Here is a 23,096-nt window from a genome sequence, read left to right as displayed (position 1 = left end):
GGAAACACAGCTCCTGCACTCAGAGTTTGAGTGGGAGGTAGAAGGCAAAGCAGCTTCGCCGATACACTTATTTTGGAGGAAAACTCATTTGAGCTAAGGGCTGTAGAAAAAGTGCTTGACATAGATGAAATAGGTATGAGGATCCAAACCAGTTGAGCAGAGATGATGATGATCAGTGACTTTGCAAATATCTTGGTTTTACCCTGCAGAAGAGAGAGATGTCAGGCATCTCTCAGATTCTATCAGCCGGAGAGGCGTAACTATTTCTGGAAATAAGGCATATGTACATCTCTCTCCCTGAGTCATTCCTTGGCTTAAATTGTTTTATTCCTGAAACCACGTATTCCATTCTCTTTTCCTTCTTCTCAAAGATGTTAGTGGACAGCGCAAGGAAGATTGCCTCAGGTATGAGTTATAACATACATTTCACCAATTACACTTGAAAGTCCCCTTTCAGAAGCTTTAAATTAAGCTCTGCATCTTCTGGGGCTCATGTATGGGGCTCATAATCCTACCCACTTCTCAAATATTCACTAGCTGCAAGTATGCAGCATGTGGATGTCAGCAATATTGTGAGTATTCCTCTGGATTTTGTGGGTCAGATTCAATTTGTTTCACACAAATAGACTTTTGCTTTCTTTGTAGCCAGCTTTTATAAATCAGTCTTTTGGATTCCCTGTCCTGGGAATCTGTCTAACAGAGGACTGCATATTATGTAAATTTGATGTTGCAGCAACGAAAACATTACTGCATCTTTGGACTGAGTTTTTAACCTTTGTTCCCTTATATTCTTCTCCAGTACACCACCAGAATCTTAATGCAAAAATCTATGCACATAAATTCTTATGTTTTCATAAATTAAGCTTTTAAGATATGCTGCCCCCCATTTGAACAGTGCTTGTCTGCCAGCTGAACAGAGTATGGGAAAGACACCTTAAAAAGAGACTCTACATCTTGACTTTCACCTCTGCTACCATTCAAAACAGTTCCACCTTTTTTCTGTTATTATTTCAAGGTTTTCATGACAAGCGAGTACAGAAATGAAGAGATAAAGCCTCACTTACTCAGTTTGTCCCAGGCCTATAGCCTACAGTCACAGTGAAGCGATTAATGCAGTACAGTAAATCACCTCCTGGGCATCCAAACCCAACTTGGGGAAGCTTTTATTTTTTTTTTATTTTTTTTTAAACAAACATGAAGAGAAAATGAAAATATGCAGTCAATGCTTTTTCTCCCTCACCCGTCTCAAATTGCATCCATGCTTTGATTTAAGGTAATGAGTTGCAAAACAGTGAGCTTGCTAGAAGTCGTATCTTCAGTCATTCATTATGAAATACGAATGATCCTCACATGAAGCAAAGGTATTTTAATCAACATTTTAACAGTGCATCTCTACTCTGAATAACATTGCGGCCACTTTCTAAGAGTAATTTGCACAGACTTTTGTGTCATTTACACTGTGGAAGTCCATGGTACATTGAATTTATAATACTTAAGACATATGCCAAACCTTTAGGTTGTTTGCTGTTGGGCTTCTGAAAGTAGAAGATCTAATTCTGCATGATAACAAGATATTGTTCAGGAGTTAGAAGCTGCAGGTTGGAAAAATCTTCTCGCTAATATATTCAACAGCATATTGAGAATGAAGAGTGGCAAAGAATTTGTTTCCAAAACACAAGCACCAGCTCAGTTCCTTAGGCTATAAACTTTATTCATTCTGCTGATTGTTTCCCTACAAGATTCTGGTTTCTTGTTATACATATATATTTGAGAAGCCATTTTAAGTGCTGGCCCACATAACCTAATAAAGGGAATCTTCTAACTTGAAAAAACAGTGGAACACTCAGACGTTTCCTAGTGACTCAATAATACAGGGTAATATGGTTCAAACCAAGGCTTTCAAATTAGAAGGCAGAGGTGTCAGAGTGCTGCATCCTGGCATTTGTCTCAATTTACCAAGGCATCTTTCCTTAAGGACAGCACATACTCCCCTCCTGCTCTGTACCCTCATACTTATGTTATCCTTTGTAACCCCAAGAAGTTTCATAGATAAATTACCTGTACGCAGCAAATAGTGCATTGCTGCATCAGGAAAAAAAAAAAGATTCTATTTCTTTGAAAGTCACAAGATCTTAAGTTGCTGTAGTAGATGTATTCTACTGCCTTGTCCCAACGCGTGCATTAAAATGCAGTTTCACTAACTTTCCCACCAATGTATAAAAGTAGTCATTCTGACAAAGTCAAAGTGTCCATTAGAAGACAAGGGCCTTCACCCCTAGGCTCAGGGACTGCTTCAAAGGCAGTAAAGACAGCCCTTGAAAGAGTCAAAACTGCATAAAAAACCTTATGCCATCTACTTGGGAGCAAATTTAAACTCAAGGAAAGCACCCTTTGGGGACAGAATGGCTTCAAGGATAATATGAAACAGTTTTGCAGAGGAGACTGAAGAGGAAATTATAAAGCGGTAAAAACCTACTGACAGAAAAGTAAAGGATAATCTCTTCAAACTAGTGAAAGAAGAGAGGCAGTTGCATACCAACGGTTAGTAATGTGGTTCAAAGCGTTTTTTAGTATCTTCGCTCCATCTTTGCTATCGATTCTCAAAGAACCACCTCATCCTCACCCTTACCCGTAAGCCTCCAACACGTACGCTCACTTCTACGAGGAGAGGCAACAACCGAGGGAAAGGCAAGGGAACAGGACAGCCCATGGTGCTGACAGCACATTTAGCAACATGGTGTGTCAGAGGACATGGCTGAGAAGTAACGAACTCCTGCGGGGAGCATGCAAAGGCAGTAGGCTTGGTGCCCCTCCGAAAGAGTCCGAAATGCACGTCGGGGAGCATCAAACCACAGCAACGTATCACGGTCAGTGCAGCTCCTTCTCCTCCAGCTCCCCAGTCCAACCCTTGTGCTGCAGAGAAGCCCTTTGCTACTAGGCACAACACCGAAAGTCATGCCATACTCTCTGAACAAATTCTGGAGGCCCATTCTGGCCCAATTTCCTCCAAGAAGTGGTCTGCAAAGGAATGGAGTAATTCCTGCTGCTATTGCTGCACATTTTCGCTGGTGTGCAGAGGTTTGTAGAGGATGCTTGTCGACAGCACTGCACCACGCATGCCTTTCTGAAAATAACAACACTGGCTAGAAAAGGCAAGGAAGGTGTTTTTTCACGAAACCTAGCAACAAAAGAGTTAATAGCAGGGCTTTCAAATATTTGAGTTCTTGAGGTTAAATAAAAGCTATCAGCACTGAGCACTCAGACACTGCCACTCCAGGTATTGTGGTCCCTCACAGTCACTACAAAAACGCTGACACGTTCTGCCAGGCAGAAAAGAGAGGAGAATGTAATGCTGGTATGGTGTTTGAGCACAAAAAAGCCTCTGGGATATGTTCCTTGCCAGGCATCATTCCAGCTAGTTCACGTGTGGGACAATTGCCTCGTTTTGGAGGCTAGCACATTTACAAGCACAGGTGCAGGCCCATTTTCTGCCAGATTGTTTCTATACCATGACACCTCCTAGACATCTAATTTACTAGTATCTGTGTAGACTTATCATTTTGCCGTAAGTTCACCGCAGTACTTAGGATTTACGTGACTTCAGTTACATTTGTGATGTACAGACATACATACAATTTTCCAGAAGTTATACATATAGGTATACATATGTATGTAGTAGGTATAACAGTTACACACAAACACTTTATGTATGTCCTCTCTACGCAAATTCGTGGGAGTCTCTACAAATGGTTTAACTCAAGGATAAACAGCCCTCACTGCCCTGAGCAACAGCAACAACTATATGATTTTCCTTGACAGTGCTGAAGAAAAATTTCTAATCAAAGGTGCTTAGGAGATTTAAAAACTCAAGAAAAAGGCAGCTGCTTGTCTTCGGTGCCCAGACAGTGCCCAAACTGAGGAACCACAACAGAACCAGAGAAACTCAGCTACAGCATCCTATGTTTTTCATTATTAGGACATATATTTTATCTATATTTACACCACCTCTTTTGTTTCTGTTTGTTGATAGGAAGCTCAGGTTTCTGCCCTAGGAACAACCTGAAGATATACAGCATGTACCTCAAGAAGGGAATCTTCTCAGCAGCATCTTCAGAAATTGAAAAGTTAATAAGAAACAACTCTCTATTTCTTTGCTTTTGGTTCATCCTCATTATTAGACTGTGGGGCAATCAACATTGCTTTGCCTTGGAGAGGTGTGTTTATACCATGAACTGTAATTATGACAAACGTCAACTGTGTAGACTTGAGAGGTTTTTAGACAGACTTCATTGTACAGATCTGCCTCAGGTATTTCTAGAAATGCTGCAAGAGGAGCTAGATGATGTGAGGTTTCAATTTTTTACAAAATAATTTTGTAATGCATTCACAATATATTTATTACAGAATTAAAATAAATTTGGCCACTTTGTCAAACAGCTTGTGGGTTAGTACATTTAACTTGAAGTTTCTAAACTGTATTATTTACTCCCTAATGTAGTTGCATTTCACAACAAACCCCTCCTAAACTGACAAAATAAAGATTGGTTCTTTTCAAGCTACAACTGTCACCTGGGGTTCAGTCCAAGGTTTCTTGGAGATCTTAAGCACTCTTCAGCTGCTTTTCCAGCTGAGCAGTCAGGTGGAAGAAACAGGCTGACCTGAATTTCACCCAGGGTGCCAGGCAAAACAATCAGCTGGCACCAAAAAGGAGATTTCAGAACATCTGATGGTCTTAACTGTCAGTAAGGGAATTTCAGGAGGAAGAAATAGAGCAGAGGCATGAGGCTCGCAACTTTCCCCATTCCCCATCCTGTTTTGAGATCTATTTAGATTCTCAGGCTTTACAACGCGATTACCATACTGCAAATCCTGTAATTTGCAATATGGAAATAAAAAGGTAGTTCTTGTAAGTCAACTCCAACAACTAGGTGTGACACATTACTCAGATGGTCTCTCTTTTCTGTGGATGTTAGGGACATGTACAGCACATTTGAAAGTTTATGAAAGGTGTTCTCTTCAACAAAATCTTTTTTTTTTCTTAAATTGATGCACATGAAAATTCTGCTTGAAAACACTAACCATTACTGTTTAATATCAAGTTGGCATGAAGAATCAAGTGTAGCATCTTCTGGTAATTAATTGTTAATATAAGAAGGGCAAATAAGAAGCTGGTGAAAAATTTTGCTGTATTTATAGACTTCATACAATTCAAGACAAGAATAAACTGAATCAACTAGTTATGATTTGCAGATGATACAATTTCATCTGTTCACCTCCTGTTACAGTTAAATGTTGTAAGCAAAAGAAAATCAGTCCTTGAATAGTTATTGCTTCAGGCAGACAGCGGAGAAGATTGACACTTAAAAAAGCCTGACAATGGGTTAGATGAGGGGGACACACAAAATCGTAGATGGTAAAGTGCTTCTATGCGGAAATACACAGGGCAAATACACTGACATATCTTTTAATTGGTAATGCCTTCCTTTCCTCAAATCTGCATATCTGTATAAGTTAAAAAGATTTACCATTAGATAACCAAGCAATAGGTTACTGTGTCACCCTGTAAACTTGATTTATTACATCCAAAACCCACTGACAGTCATCAGTATTTTGGGGAAAAAGGAGCAACTCATCCCCAGAACATACTAGTCCAGGTCAACATCATAAAAACAGTCCTCCTGGATTATCCTAGAGCTGACTGAAGCCAACTCTACAGAAATTTAAGTGTAGGAACACACTGAAATAAATACCTTCACTATCGCAATCCATAATTTATTAAGTCATTCACCTTCTCTTACTAGTTACTTATATTTAAACACTTTTCAGATTAATTTCTATTTATTATTTGTTCAAATCTCCTTACTCTTCATGTGAGCTTTATGGTAATCATAAGGGATAATGTGTTTATTAGGACTAGTTTTAGTGTGTTTTAGAGAAAATTGTGTGCCTTGGGGGAGTAGGACTCTGTGATCCCCCAAGGCGCACAGAGTCCCACTCCCCCAAGGCGCACAGAGTCCCACTCCCCCAAGGCGCACAGAGTCCCACTCCCCCTACTCTGTGCCTCTTTTTACAAAAAGCCATGGGACTTCATAGACTGATGCAACAATTTCAGCTGTAAACCATCTCTGAAGGGCATCTGGTCCAACTCTGTTCAAAGCAGAGCTTTTGTAGAGCTGGCTGACACCTCTGTCACAACAGGCAGAGGGATGTTGCTCAAGGATTATTTCCTTGCAAAATGCTGCGAGATGAAATATTCTACTCCAACAAAGTACAATTGCTACTGAAAGCCGCTTAACACAGACATGTGCAATTGCTTGGAACTGTTAATTGTTGGTTTCTTTTATTTTTCCTTTGCTTTCTTCAGAAAAGGAATCTATTTTTAGTTTTGTAATTTAAACATTAAACCATATTCCAATTATATATGCTGATTATATTACACAGCCTGTAAAATATTAATTATCAGGATTTCCTCACCTAATGTTACAGAATGTTTTTTACTTGCAAGATACCTGGTAGACATCCTCTGGTCTTGTAAGAACCCAATTAAAATTGTTTGGCATCTTCCTTGGGGAGTAGTGTTATTAATCGTAATGCTATCTGACCTATTACGCACCAAAACTAAAGGCATAGTCAGGCTAGCTTCCTCTTATACCCAGTGAATTTTATGTTACTTCCAGAAGTAACTGTTAAGGAGAATATAAGGGTAATTTTCTTTCTGATGCAGGAAATAAACAAGCACAGGCAGATATAAAAACCCTGACAATGAGCTAGCTGAATGAAGTCAGATTTCTACTGAGGGAAGGTTGCCAAGCTGCAGCATTAGGTGATTTGGCATACTTCAGATAGGCACAGCATCGGAGAATCGTTTGTCTTAAAACAGTCTCTCCTTACAGCTCTGGCTTCTGTCTCATTCCTTTGTAAGAGATAAACAATTCTTATGTTGCACAAGCCATATCAAATGAAAATTCATTAATTTTGAATACATATGGGAAATGAAATAAATTATAATTCCCCATTTAGAAGCTAAATGATAGATGACATAACTGACAGTGAGCAAAGATTAAATGCCTTGTTTCCTGTGTACACAGATTATTGCAGCACACTTGTTCTAGAGCTTGTTCTGTCTTCTGCTGTTGACATTGTTTTACTGATCCATTCAGGCTTCCAGATAGAATTCATACAAATAATACACGCCCATCCTCCCTTCCTGCATTTTCTCCCTACTTACAATTTCAAAGTGAATTAATTACTGCACTAAAGGGCCAAGATAGATATGCACTGTAATATTTTAACAAACATCAGTTAAAGTAATGTAGTGAAGCAAATTTACGTAAAGCATCTGATATACAATATGGAACAGCATTGTATGAATGTGAAAATTCCCTGATTTTACACCTAATTCAGCTCTTCAAAATCTATATATCCTGTACAGCTAGGCTTTGCAGGCACTAGGTAACGCTGCTGCAGAGATTCTCCGCAGGCAGGTTTTCAAGTTGGAGGGCAAGGACTTGCTCTTCTCCACCTTTTAGCCTTGCCTAAACTAGATCCCAAATCCTTCCTACCCGGTAACATTAAGACACAAGATGCTGGAAGCAAATCCATGAGTACCTGCTAATTTTAAAAATAAACCCAATACTAAACTCCAAGTAACAACATGCTGCATCTGCTGAGCCATAGCACGTTCTACGCGCTCAGCCGCACCTTGAAACCTGGCAGATGCTGAGCAGCACCACTAAGAGAGGAGGAGAAAGGATCCTACTCGTGATTCCTGGCTAATACACATTCCTGTCAGCTTGGTCATACAGCTTAACCTTAATACAGTACACATAATATGTCTACACAAGTATATATGCATAGAAATATATGTAACTAAAGTTACGTAAATAAAGACATCAACTATGCCAGCTGAATGTAGTTTCAGGATGATTTTTTTACTACACAAGTTTACTAAACTGGGAAGGAACAAGAATAGCAATGTTTTGTAACATTTTTGCTTTCATAGTTAGAATTGATCAAGTGATAGAAAAAATTAAAACCAAAACAAGTTAGGGTTCTTCAGTAAGTGGGATTAAATACAAATAAAACTACATTTCATTTTTCTATGTATATGGAAGCAATAGTTTTAGTGATTAATATCTAAATTTTAAAGGTCCTGTTGTAGGTGATTTTTTTTATACAAACTTATAATACCATTTTGCCAGAAGCCTAGGTATCCAGTTGGAGATCTCGTTATCACTGAAGTCTGACAGATGACTACTGGTAAATAATCGGAAAAGATCATTTTATAAAGCTGCAGTAAAAGCAAATTTAACACTCTTCATACATTATGAGCATTAAGAAATTACATTCCTCAGTCAGTAAAAGGAAAATGTTCATTCACTTCCTTATATATATATTTTTTTATGCAGCTCTTTGTCAGGAATGAGACTCAGATCTTCTAGGGTTTTAACATTGATGCATTCTTTTTTCTATTTCTTTGAGAGATTCAGTAATGTGAATTCTGCATTTGGAAGGCAAGTAGATCCAGCAAAGATTTTTATAAACCTTTATTGAAATTCCAAACATATTTCAGTGAAATTTATTTTCATGAACACTTAACACGCAAGTCTTTCATAACAGCAACTGATCCAGCTAAATATAGATAATATCTATATATTAGCTACATCTGGAAAAACACAAGATAACAAGGTATCCTCACAGCCATCTGAAAGTCTGATAGCGCAAAGTAGTCTTCTATCAGTAGTTGCCTAGGTTGTTATATCTTCAAGCATAGAATACTACTTGTAGTACAAGTGGAGGAAAAAGGGGCAGTATGATACACCAGATTGACCAGTTTCCCAAAGTTTAGATTCAGAGGTTGCAGTGAAGGCCACCAAGCACAGAACTTTAACGACTGTGCCTGCTCTTGGATTCTTTTTACTGATGAGTGCACATTTGATTTTAGCCTGACAGGGTTAATGAATTTTTAGATAATTAAGGATTTAATAATATATTAGAAACTGATTTGTACATTCAAACGCATAAAGCCTCATAGCCTATAATTAGGAAGATACCATCATGTACTCTAAATTAGTAGTTAGATCTAACTTTACCATGTTCAGTTGTCTAGCTAGCTATTAAATAAGGACAATAAAAATATCAGCGGAAGGGTTGCTTGGGAATTTGCTGTCAATAGTATGTGAGAACATTTGTCTTTTTAAAGGGAAAGAAAAAGTAGAAAACTGCTGATTTTGCAGCCATTATACAATTTTCTTGTCAGAAAATCTAAAGAACATCTTTAGTGCTGGGCTAAACCTTAACTGAACACGCTTGTCAATCTGAATCACAATGTTTCACTTTGGAGAACTGACTTACAGATTCACCATTTCTAGTCTTGCGGTGAGTGAGTGCTATCAGTTCAAGCTCTTCACATTCCTGAGCAATGATTTCCCATTATTTGAACTATATTCTGGAAAAAGCTTTATTGGCTCTGAAAGGTATTGCATGATGTTGTTACCTGTGGTAAAATGGAACCGTAGCAGACAAATTCAAACATCCCTACCATTTCTGACCTCTCGGTCATGCTACATATGCTACGATGACTACACGAGCAGAGAATTACTTTGCCCAAGCCCCTTGAAGTACAGGAGCATCCATTCACTAGGTGACAACCTAGCGAAGAACCTCAGTAATAACCCTATGAGTTAGTATTTACAGGCACACACTAGGAAATACAAACTGACATGGGAAGGAAAACCAAGTTATTCATCCTCCAAAGTAAACACAAAAAAGTTTGATTCCCACTGCTTTCTTCTAATAGAGGAAGAGACCTGGTACAGTTATGCGAGTTGGGGAATATATTTTGACTGCCTGTTAGAGACAGTTTATTAGAGCACATTTCTACACAGAGTTGATATTGTAAACTTTTATGGAAATGTTAAGCAGCTTTCCCCCCACCCCACCCCATATTTACACTGTACTTAGCAGTAGTCTGATACAGTAAAGAATTTTTGAGCAAAACTGAAGGTATTTTGGTGGTATGGAAGAAAAATATTTACCAGAAGCAGCTCCGTAGCAAAGTTAAAGGTTTTGTTTCTGCTCATGCTAATTCGATGTGCCAGAACTCCTCCTTCCTGAATTGTGTATCTTTCAGCAGACTAAAATAAAGCGAGAAAGGGACTTGGGGACAGTTTAGCAGCATGCGATTCTGATCTGCAGCTTGCACTACTAGCCATGCTCTGCAGACTAATTTTCCAGCTCCATCTGCCCTTTTGCTATGCAGACTACTTTCTTCAGATGTAAGCAAACTGAGCAGAAATGCACAGAAATAAAAAGCAGTAAATTTGGTTTGCCTGCAATTTTGTGCTTGGCAAAATATTAGCAAGAACACACAGGTCAGCATACCTTTTTCTTATGTGCATTTTCTGTTATAGACAACAAGTAATGACAGAAACATTATCTGAGGAGTTGTACAAAAACCCAACTCTTTCAGCCAAAAGGGTTTTTTTTTAAATTTATCTTGTTGTACATAGGTTCTGAAATGAATCAGTCAGATGTTAAGGTATAAGCAAAGCATTATTTACATCTCTCTACGGATCCCTGAGATAGCTGTAGTTATAAACCCTGATAAACTGGAGAAAACTGAATTCAGACTATTCACAAAACTTCTCAGAAGCTTTATCATTTAGAGAAAATTTAAAAAAGACATCTCCTGAAGAGATTTGAATACCTATGGTTCATTCTGTATAATATCAAGTCTTACTTGCTTCTTCATTTTCCATCTCAAGCTCTGTTTTAGTAGAGGAATATAGCATCAATGAGAGCTTGCAGTTGATAAGAGACTGTATTAAACACACCATAGCATTGCAATGAACACGTATGTCTATGGAGGTTCATTATTAGTCTGAAAGTCAAGATTTCTATAACAAATGGAAATACAGTTGTATCAAAGGAAAAGTATAAAGACTAAGGGCTGCAATGTGGGTGAAGAACATAAGAGATAAAAGCAACAAAAAAGAAACCAGAGGAGTATTTTTTCCATCTATGCTAGGTTATGGCATATAACAAACAATACGAAGCAAGCTGAAAAATTTCCTAATTGTAGACTTCATAGAAATAATTAAAGTAGCCAAAGAGTTAGAAAAATTAATTTTAAAGGAGAAGAAAATAAAAGATAAGACAGGGAAAGAACACTACAGGAATATTTAGATAAGTTATGTATATTTATACTGGTACAGCTTGTCAAAATACATTTAGAATTTGCAACAAACTTTCTGAACCAGTCTGAGCCATTATCAGCTCTTCTCAAAAACTCATGCAAGGTAAGTTTCAAGAGAAAGAAGAGTGAGCATGGTCATACATAAAATTTGGAAAATTACATCTTAAACTATAAACCTATCAGCTAACCTTCATGTCTGAAAAAAATACGAAAGCAAATCATCAGGTATTTCACTCAAACATGGTTAGTATCAAAAGTAGGCATCGTTCCTCATCTGGAACAGTACCCTACAGATTGTGGTGTCTAGTAATATGTAGAGCACTTATTGAAATTTCTCCAAGGTCAGGGAATTAGAAATGCCTTTCCTGGATGGATTCACTAGTGTCCCTGGATGAGTTGAATCTCCAGTCTTTATCTTATAAAAGGCACTTTTCATTTACCTAGCTGCCTACTTCCCTGCAGTGCATAGGGATTTAATTATATTTGAGACTTCTATCCCTCTGGTCAATGTCAAATTTGGTTGAAAAGAGGTTATTAATCAGGAAGAACAGACACACAGAGGGTGATGGCAGAAGCCTAATTTCCTTAGGAAATTAAGCTAAGAAGTGAAAAAGATTTCTTAAGGACAAATCCCATCAAATCAATCTGATATTTAACATTGTCTCATAAGGTGTTTTTCCAAGTGAAGGGGAGAAATATAGCTAGGTGAAATAAGGTATTTGCAGCTGGCTGGAAATCCAGATTCAAGCTGTAGTTGGTAACTCACAAAAGCTAGGAAGGCATTTCAAGTGGGATCCATTACAATTTTGTTCCTAGTCAGATTCTTTTATATTATCAATGGTTTTGCATAACAGAATAGAAAGATGTTAATGTCATCAAGCTGACAAAACTTCAGCACTTCCAAGAAAAAAAAAAGGGGAATTCAAAATGGACTTAAAATAGTCTATAAAGAAAATGCAATGTAATTAAGTGTAGAGTTCTGTATCTATTGAAAGACTACTCCAAAATAGCAGTATAAAATAACTATCTGATCATATGCACTGTTGAAGAAAAGTCTCCAGATTTCAGTGGGTTGCAAAGCCAATTAAAGTAATGAGTGGTTTTGTCCCAGACAAAAGGTAAATTTAGTTCATGGATGTGTCAAGTTTCAGATTCTTGAGGGACTTATTTTGCCTACTCAGCCCTGAAGAAGTCTCAGTGGGTATACAATCCTCATATTCTTCTATCACACTAAGGTATAAATACATAAAACAGAGTTGGAAAAACCACAAGTAGTACACACAGGAAGCTTCCCCATACATAGAAAGGTGGTTGTTAAGGCAGCAATCATCTGTACTACTCTACATTTACAAGACAGCATTAGAACAAAAAAAATCAAATTAATCTTGAAGGAGATTTAGGCTACACATTAGGAAAAAGCTTTAACTGAAAAATTAGTTAATAATAGGTCAACAGGAGATATTTGAACAGTGTACATCAGAATTTAGGAACAATTCCAAAAAACACTGACCACGTACCAGCAGCAGTGCTGTGGAGACCTAGATAGATGATCGTCCTGTTCCTTCTATCTAGGCATTTATGGGACTTTACAGAAGAGAAAGGTACTGTGGATATCAATTAAAAGTTACAGCCAATAAATTCTTTGCAACTGTTGCACATCAGATTTCACCAGATGTTCATTCACCAGGGAGAGCTACAACTTGCATAGTAACTAACTTGGACAGCTCCTATTAAAATGTAACACGTTGAACAGTTTGATGTGCGAGTTAGTGCATGGTGCATTCTTTGGTCTAATTTGGTTCTGAGATGGAACCATTAGGAATTTTCTTTCTGTTGCGGTCAAAGATGCCAGCATTAGCTGTTCAATCAACATTAATTATTCATTTATGCTGAATATAAAACCATGATATGTAGCAGGAAGTAGAATTTTCTTTATATCCCCGTCTTCTGAGAACGAGAGGCTTTTCAAATCCTATGTAATTACAACTCTTGTCAGTTTGTATTATTGTATAATGTCTATTTTCACTGAAATGAGTTGGCTACTGCATCAGGAATCAAAAGACAAGAATGGAGTAGCCAAACAGCTTTCTTCCTATTTGTAATTTAATACCTCTCATATGTATGTCTTTTCCTATACATTTAATAAAAAATAAACAAAAAATCCATTCTATTTTTGGACATTTAAAGAAAGATGCTAGGAAAACATTAACTCATCTGTAAAGTACACTTCAATTTTTCCTATTGAATTGGACGTTAGTTTTTATAATTCATGTTAATGTTGAAATAATTATACTAAGAACATCTCTAAAGGAGAATATAAATCATATCTCATGAATCTACAGAGATTTATCCCCACAATATGGTTTAACACTTTCTACCACAGTAAGACACTAAATAACAACCAGTTGCAATACTTATCTTGCTATACCTGCCATTCAGTCAGATATGATTCATTCTTTAAGCGTAGCTAATTTTTTATTATTATTTATTTTAAAAGGCTTACTTACAGCAGTCAACATCAATGTTTCTAGCCTTACACACCAGTCAAATCCCATCAAGCACCTCATTTAATAAACAGCTAACTGGGATCCAGGTAACATCCCATTTAAATGAAACCCAAGCAAGGCTCATCATGTTTTTAAAGATTATAAACCTACTGTACATCACCTAAAGCTCTCTATCTTGATATCCAAAATAAAGGTGGAATGATTTCTTCCTTATCACTCAGTCTCTTTGATGAGTTTACACAGTTGTAATGTTAAGAGAAACAGAACATTCTTTCCACACTAAGAAGTATACAAGAATTCTATGTATTTGGCTTGCCAGCTACAGAATCAGTAAGAGTTTAAGGCTTTGGCAGATCATCATTGTAAGACTGGACAGAAAAAAAACAGGAAAAAACCAAATAGTGTGCATAATGAAAAAAGCACTTGGCACTTTGGACTGAAAATGAGGCTTTGTCTGACACAGGAGTAAAGAATAAAACAGAGGCGGTGTATGTGAAGTGTACTGACATTTATGATTTTGTATAACTTTGAATCTTAAGCTTTATGATTGCTAAGGTTCAGATTTGCACTTCAGAATGAAAAGTGACTACTGCAAGTTTCAAGAAAACCCATTTCTCCTCAAAACACAAGACAGTTTGCCAAGAACAGTGGTTTGGTTTTTAAATCTCTAGGAATTTACTACTGATGTCCAATAAGAGAGTGAACTTGATGGACCAGAGTTCTACTGTGATTTGTTAAATGATTTTTATCAATGGTTTAGTATTTCCTTGTTCAGAAAATGTAAGTTTTGATGTATGCTGATCACAGAAAACAAACCTAAACCATAATTACAGCAGTAGGAGATTAACGTAGAATATTTAGGAATACATTTATTAGATGAGCAAGCATTCTAGGCTAGCAATGCTTACAGGGAAATATTACTATTTCTACAACCTATAAATGTATCTTAAATAACTATTTTAGGATCTCATTTTAAGCATAAGACAGCATCTGAAAGAACAACCTGCAGCTTTACCCATTGCCAAAATTAAGTTATTTCTCCAAGAATGCCTATGGAAAAAGGGCATTATAAACACTAGAGAGGATTTACAAGGCTGAGAACATGGAGTACTAAAGAACATGTGTCTTTGTCTCCAAACTTCATACACATTTTTCTTTTAAATTAACAGAAGCAGAAGAGATGGCAATCATTATCAGAAAATTAAAACAGATAAACGCTGATGAGGAAGAGAGAAAATCATCATGTAGATATTTGTCGGATAACGCTCGTACTGTCCAGCAAGACACCAATCAGAAGTGTCCCTGTAGTCTGATTTCAATACACTTGTATACCCCAGTAGGCAATTCCATTTTGACATTTAAACCAAAATACTATTAAATAAATTCAGTACAATATACTGGGAGGCAGAATCCTTAACCAAAAGTAGGTTCTAGAAAGGGACCCAGCACAGTGGTTTTCCAGTATCCATTAATCTTAAACTGAAGGGTTCACACAAAGGTGAGATTGTTGTTCTCAGCCCACAAAATCCACTTCATAGTCTCCCCTAATTAGCCTATCTTGATGTCTGCTGTTCACTGTGATATATTGCCTTTTATTTAAAAGGAGTGAAAGTCTCTTGGAGAGTATTTCCTATGGGAGTTCTTTAACCGGGTTCAATCCTGGATTTGATGTTTACACTTCATTTTAGCAGGTTTTGCAGAAGTGATGTGGTTATAGAGTAAGACATCAAAACTGCCTTTTTGATTGGGTGATTTTGCAATTGATATTTACAGCATATTTTCTGTATTGTTCTAAATCTCAGGTAGCAGGACTCCCTTCTACACAGTTGTAGAACACCGGAACTGAAGACAAAAGTGATGCGTTATTGCTACCAACATTTTTAATTTTCCTTCAAGTTTATATATACACATGAATAAATCAAGAAAAAGAGATGGTCTGTTTTTACTTGAGCACCCTTGCAGCTCCTTTGTTGCTTATTCATTAGTTACACCACCATTTTATTGAAATGTATTGCGGCATTCATTTCCATCCTTTCAACCCTACCATATCGCTATCAATCAACTTTGTAATAAGAAAGGTTCCAGACCTGTGTTGCCAAGTTTTTTTTTTCCACCTTCACTTTTTCTACTCAAATTCTAATCACTGAAAGAAATGAACAAGCTGACTTAAATATTATTTATTGTGTTTCTAAGTGCTAATCAAGCTCATTCCTAATGAAAGCAGGGCAAAGGAAGGGAAATCTATTTTCTTGCTAAAGTCATGCTAAAGGTGGTTTGACAAAGCACTCCAGTAATTAGTAAGTTATACCACTATTCTCTTTCAGTTCAAATTATGTTGCTAATTTCATTGAAAAGCAATTTTAAAGCAATAAAGATATTTAGCACAGTTTGCTAACTGGAAGCAGACAAAAAAACTCCTACTGTTGTCTTATTCTGGCAGTAGTAGAAAATTTCCTTTTGTAACTTACAACCTGAAAGGCTGGCAAAATGCCCTAAATAAGAAGTTGTAGCTTATTTAGTGGCTGATTTGAAGAAGTAATCCATTACTGATAACTAGGTAGATAAGTGGTGCTAAAATCATTCATTTTGGTTTTCCTTGTATTATGCCAACACTTACAGCAAATATGTATTTTTCCTTTCTGCAAAAGGATCCTAACAGTTTTAAATACTGTTTTTTCCATAAGTGAAAAAAATTCTGAGTAGATGTAAACAGGAATTGTAAAGATAGCATTCCACCTAGCTGATTGAGATGCTGGTCACCTTAAGTGAGGTAATGCAGGGAATGTAGAGAAAAATGCAGGCCAATTAAGTCTTCAGGTTAAAAGTTTAAATAAGCTTTGTCATGTACTGGTTTTGAGCTGTAGAAGGCTGAAGAGACGAAAGCTCATGGCAGAGACTGTCTCATTCATATCATGACAGCTTTATTAAGAGTCCAATTGTTACAATTCAAAATGTAGTGGAAGTTGTATCCACTTAGGAGAGAGACTATACTTCCACAATGCAAATTTTTAAATTACAGAATCTAACTAGAGCCTAGTGTAATACATATTAGCAGGGCACTTTTCTGTTTTAAAATTCATCATTATGCACAGAGACTAGAAAGCCTTTTGTTTCCAGGGACAGCTGATAATTCAACAATATCTGTTATTAACACCTTCCATTTCATAGGCCAGAGACGCAAATGCTCTGATACTCGGAACAGTGGTCCTCAAAAGCGTCCAGGTAATTTTTAATTGGTCTGTACAGGCTCTGTACAGACCAATATTGTGACTGGAGTCCATACCCTCATCCTTTGAGAAGCATTAGACAGTGATTTCTTCTAGATGAAGCATACCAGCCCTGCTTTATCAGTGAGGCAATACACAACTGCTTGTTTCAACTCATTTTCCAATAGATAATTTTCCTCCAAGAGAAAGCCATAATCTTGGCAAATACACTAAAACTGGGGGAGGGGGGGGAAGCAAGACAGAGGAGATTTATTTCTGTTGAAACAATATCAGCAAAACTATAATTACTGCTAACCACTAATAGATTCAGGGTCCAGTTGCTATGCAACCACGACAAAGTTACAGTACACTTGCTGTAGACAAAATGAGCAGGAGAAAAGCCAACTGATTGACAGGAGATACGCCTTTACTTCAGAAAACAAAGGACTGACCTTTTCACCTTTCGTTATATTCTGTCACAGGCAGGTTTTCTTCATCATTTTGAAACTCTTGCATCAGTTCATCGACCTATGTTACTGCCACAGTCCCACCAGTTTGGTGCGGCGTACATCACCCTCCCAACCGTGAATCTGGGCTCGCAGTGACCAAAAACCAGCACATCGGCTATTTCCATGACAGATAGACTCTATTTGGGAACTTCAAGCTTCTGGTTTTTCTGACTGCACATTCCCAAATCTCCACCTCGGCAACACATACAGTGAGTTGATTCACTATTAGTTTTTATCTTTTCTGTCTTGCTATTCTAGCAATGAAAAGAAGTAAAAGTCCAGATTTACTGGCTCTCAGTACAATAAGTGTTCAGAACAGATTATCTACATGCCTAACAACAGAGGCTGCAGGAATTTCCCATAGGCTTTACAAGCAAATAGCTTACCTGCTCACACATGGCACGGCCTCCGTGCCAGAGGACACGTTCCCAGGTACGCTTGCAAACACAAAGCCACCCAGCAGCTCACCTCCAAACTAAGCCAACCCACACCTTACCCCCTCCTCTCCTCATGCTCCCTTTATAACACCCCTTAATAATCTCGTTACTGCCAACCTGGGCTACCTGCCCTGCTTGGCTGATTGTTGAGAAGCCCCAGCTGTGTGCAAAAAGCTCTTCATAGGCTGGGAAAAATACTCCGAAGTCCTGGGAGGGGTTCAGGGTCCTGATTTGGAATCCTGACTCTTAAAAAAAATCACTGCTGGCTACAGACACAAATGTACTACAGTGTGAATGTATCTCCAGCACAGGAACAGCCGTGAGCCCACCTTTTGAGAATTCACCTGTCAATTATCAAAAGTTTCATACTCTATTATAGTAGCTTCCTACTGCACACGAAATGGCAGCAGCCTACTGCATAGTAAGTAGCAGAAACATCTTTGTAATTTTCAAGAAGTCTCTCACACATGCATCTATCAGAAGTGAAGTTAAAAATAAAAGTACATCGTGGTTGCCAAGTTTCCATCATTAAATGAAGTGGAAAAAGTAATTTCACAATAGAAAGGACCAGTATTGATGTGAAGCTGGATTTTTTTAAATCTTCACTCTTAATGACTATATTCCACTATATCTGTAGAAATATTCTCCTAGATGAATAAGGAAAAGAAAAAAAAAAAGAAAAAAGAGAGACAGAGAATAGAAGAGCCAAACAATGGAATGAGGATCTTGGGTATCTCTGATTAATTTCAGTTTGTTGAATGTGTTTGGGTTTTTGTTTTCTCTGCAATAGAACACTGAATATATATTTAAGAAATAGGAATAAATGCATACACCCAAAAATATAAATTCTGACATCATCAGGGTATTTTTCCAGCAAGAATTGCCTTCACTAGAAATACAAGACTGTCCCCTGGGTAGAACACATATGAGAATTTAATTCTGAATTTGGGGAATATCAAATGCATAAAAAAAAGTTATAAGATTTAACATAGAATTACTGGACTACAACAGCTTCAGGATTACATCTTTATCATGACTTCTATATAAGTAACTCTTTAAAGAATGAAGGTCTTTTTATCCGTTACTGAATAATACCAACAATTACGATCCATTTCATGATAGAAAAATGTCTATTGGACTTAGAAATAGTCAGATAACATGTTTTTTCACTTTACTTTGAGTCACTGTGAGACTATTAAGAATTTACTTGATCTCTTGAGCCTTGGGTACCTATATAAGCAGTTAGAATAACAATCAAAATATCTTTAGGATTTATGACCTCTGTGGGCAAAAAATTGCATAAAGGTTATGAATGAAGAGCAACTAGATAGTTTGTCATGTCATAGAGTGTAAATAATGCCAATATTCTTGGGTTGAAGGAATTAATTTAATTCCTATGCCACTTATAACTTCTATATGGTGACTTTTCTATGACCATCAGTCATATCAGAAATAATTCATATAAAAAAAATTAATGTTTGTTGTCATCAGCCTTGAGAATTTCAACAGAATGGCCAAATCTTAAGAGGGTATAAGGACAAAATGACAACCTTCCTATCAAATTTAGAAACTAAATACCCCTAGGGTCAGGATTGACTTACAGTGAAGGGACATAAGGCAATAATTGTCTTTAATTCTCTTTTGTTCGGAGAGTGTAGTAAGGGACTTCATATTCGAACAGCTTTTGGAGGCAGTAGAATTCAATCTAAAAAAGACAACGCATGTTAATTACAGCACATGGTAGACCAGAACAGCACTACAAGTGTACAGTACAGATGAATATGTGTTTAGGATACGAATCACGTATATTCCAAGAGGTAAGGTAAAACCATTCTCTTTATATAATCTGGATTGCTGATATAATAATTGATGATTTTCCAGGTCAACTGTATCACTCTGTTTAAAAGTACACAGATCAGGTGGAATTGACAAATTTGCCTCCTTTTCCTGTTTTTAGATTATTTATAGCAATTGACTTTTCTGCAAATTAGGTTAAAGAATGGTTCATACTAACTATACATGATAATTCATAATTTGCATGCCATATATATTAATATTGTCAACATTTTACCTTGTCATGAATGTACTTGCCAATCAATTCTTTTCTTTCAAAATTGTTCATGAATAGGGAAAAGGTGGCAAACCTCATGAAAATAAACTCACATGCTAACTTCACGGCTGCAGCCGTTTGTTCAGAATTGGCCAGTTTTGATGTGGAGAACACTTGCAAGTTTTTAAAAGCTATTTGTAAACTTCCACAAAGGCTAAAAAAACAGCAAACAAACAAACAAAAAGAAAAACATAACCAAAACCAACACAACCTCCCTCCTTCCCCATCAGAAAATCGAAAATTAATTATGATTCTTGTCAAAAGCTAGGGTATAGTGGAAGCAGAAGCCATATCTATAAAACTGTTTTTCCCTCAATTCAACCTTTTTCAGATGGACCCCAATGGGTTCTCAATTCACTTTTTGCTGTGAAGATACTGCAGACAGACCGTTCTCCTTTTTGGCTTTATGACATTGGAGATATTAGACCTTTGTCTAGGTAGGGAACCGTCTCGCCTGTCTTCTTCATGTTTCTGTAACACTAAGAAGCGTCCTGTTCTTACAAACTCACGGCTATTTCCTCGCCATAGCAGCGGCCTGCAGTCTGGATTCCCTCCACTTGGCACCCACGGCATTGCGCTTACCACCCTTCCAGACCGCTCAGGCGAGCTTTAGTGAACTTATACACATCTACATTAGATGACTACCTGAGAAGTCGCTCCATCACCAAAGAACAATGTCTCGTATATACATTTTGTTTCACTACATTTCTTTAAATGTCTCAAGCATTAACCAGGTCTTTAAAGCAACATATAATAAAGAGAGAGAACAAAGTATTTCAGTTCGCCAGAGGTGATTTTCTCCCACCTTACCCAGTCCTTTTAGCAAAAACATACTCCACGCAGCATGCTGCTTCAGTCAAAGTGCATTTTTCTTGCAATTTATCTGCTGGAATCTTACAAACCATAAATTGTCGCTTTGTCACTCTGCTGACTGACAGCCCATCCTGCATTGAGCTGCAATATCCAGTTTTTTAAACTGACAGTATATTACTGTCTAGCATCAGCAAGTCTCAATTGATTTGAGTTGTAAATTAAATGCCCTGATGGTTGTAATATGGTGATTTATTACTAGAGTCAATGGAGGTTTTTCTTTGCAGTGGATATGAGTGTGTGCACAAAAATACAAGTCCCCAGAGTCCCCCTCAGAGTGCGAATATTCCATAATTTTCAAGCAAACCACAGCATGAAACCTGGTCAACAGGGAGTTTCAGGGAAATAAAGTTATGGAACCAGAGGATATCAGCCGTGAAAAGCAGAGACTGAAAATGCTCCTAGTTGACAGTTCTCATGTTTTTAAATACTGAGACAAAAGTTCTTGTGAACTAGCTAATAGCAAACCTCATAAGCTTGATCTGGAAGAGTAGCTGAAACAGAAAACATGGAAGAAAACCAAACAGAGGTTCTTTTTTTTTAATTTAAAGAGGTTGTTCAGTATTTAATGGTCATAAAAAAAAATGGATGAATTCCTAGACTCTTAAGAATTATCAAAAATCCCCTGTGAAGTTAGTACTTCATTTTTTAAAAAAATAAGGAGTAAAATGACCATTTATTCTGTTGACCATTTCTTTTCTTTGACGGCGTTCTATTTTTCAAAAATCAAAATCAATACATTTCAAATCTTGGACTTAGCAGAGGGTTGGTTTGTTTCTTTCTGTTTGCTTAGAGAAAGTATTTGGTTTGGGGCTCAGTGTACCTGGTATCATGCTTTAAAGCACAAAAATAAATTTTAACAGGGTGATACACGCAGCAAGAGTGCATTTATCACCTTCCTCTGCAAGACTGAACAGTTCAGTTGAAGACTTTTCCGAACTTCTTGTGGCCTACACTTTCTTTGCCATCCTAAAGTTAAAATATCATCGCTTTGGCTGGAAAGGATTCAGAGTGCAATGCTCCACAGAGTATTTTCCAGGACAACTTCCTAATTTAGCTCTCTTAATTCCCCAAGAAGCCCCTTTAAGTGTCAGTTAGATTGCTGGGAAAAGACAAGTGCCATTCACACAAGAGAAGGAGGTTAGTCAAGGAGTACAGAAATTCTAACTAATGATCTGATTTTGTGTTAATGAGCACAGAATGATGCTCACAAAAATCATTAATCCTGATACCTGATGTTCACTTTAATTTGTCTAGAGATTCAGACTATTTCACACAGATTTTCTGACTGTAAAATTTATATTATTTTACTAACATCTTGTGCAATGTCCACAGGGTTCTGCAAGTTTTCTTTTCTGTTCCTACAGTGCTTGGATGTATACCTGTTGTGAAAGACAATTTGTTCTAACTATTTGCGGCAAAAAGAGACAGAGAAGTCTTTTCATCTGGTAGAAGAAAAGCTTTAAACAGATTTTGGAAAACTGCATGCCTTTTGAACTCATAATATAGACGCAATAGGAATGCTCACTTGCTCTCTATTAGAGTAACTTTTCAGGACTGGGGTTCCAAAACATGAAATTTAGTTTCCTAGCTAAATTACACTCTTCTTTTGCCTGGACCTTTCTAGTCAAATGCAGAGCACCAACCAGCACTGTACAACATCTTTAATAAAGAAAACAGGAAAGTGGTAAAAACATGCTTAACTGTGCAGAAAGCTGAACACTTTACTTGGCATTAATTACATGTAATATAAGGAATTCAAAAGTAGAAAAGCATGCAGACAAACTGTCTAGATCCCTTCCAGTCAATGGAGGGAACAAGCACACCAGAGACAGTTTATTGTATCTTTTGTAGGACAGGACAAGTCATTCTGTGGAAATATTCTTCTGTCATGCTGACTGTAGTTGGAGTAGACTTGATTACCTGAGATCAAAAACCTACTTTTGGATGGGTGAAGAACATGAATTCTAGTACTTGACTGTAATAAAAATGATAATTGATAAATTTGATCCAGGAAAAAGTCTTGACAGATTTGTGTTTTACTATGGAAGTTTAATTAAAATATACATTTTTGAATACCATTCTGATTAATTAACTAGGAAAAAACCCTATAAACAATCAAATATTCAAGGTTCAAGGCAGTTATGACTGGCCAGGTAAGTCGCTTAATAAAGTGAGGTCATTTAAACACTTAATATAACTTTTCCTCAAGTAGATAAATAAGATAAATTTTTCTTAGCTGTATGTTAGTTCCTGCAAA

The sequence above is a fragment of the Accipiter gentilis genome, chromosome 22 (assembly GCF_929443795.1).
Source record: "Accipiter gentilis chromosome 22, bAccGen1.1, whole genome shotgun sequence".
Taxonomy (NCBI): domain Eukaryota; kingdom Metazoa; phylum Chordata; class Aves; order Accipitriformes; family Accipitridae; genus Astur; species Astur gentilis.
Note: the sequence above shows the minus strand (reverse complement) of the source record.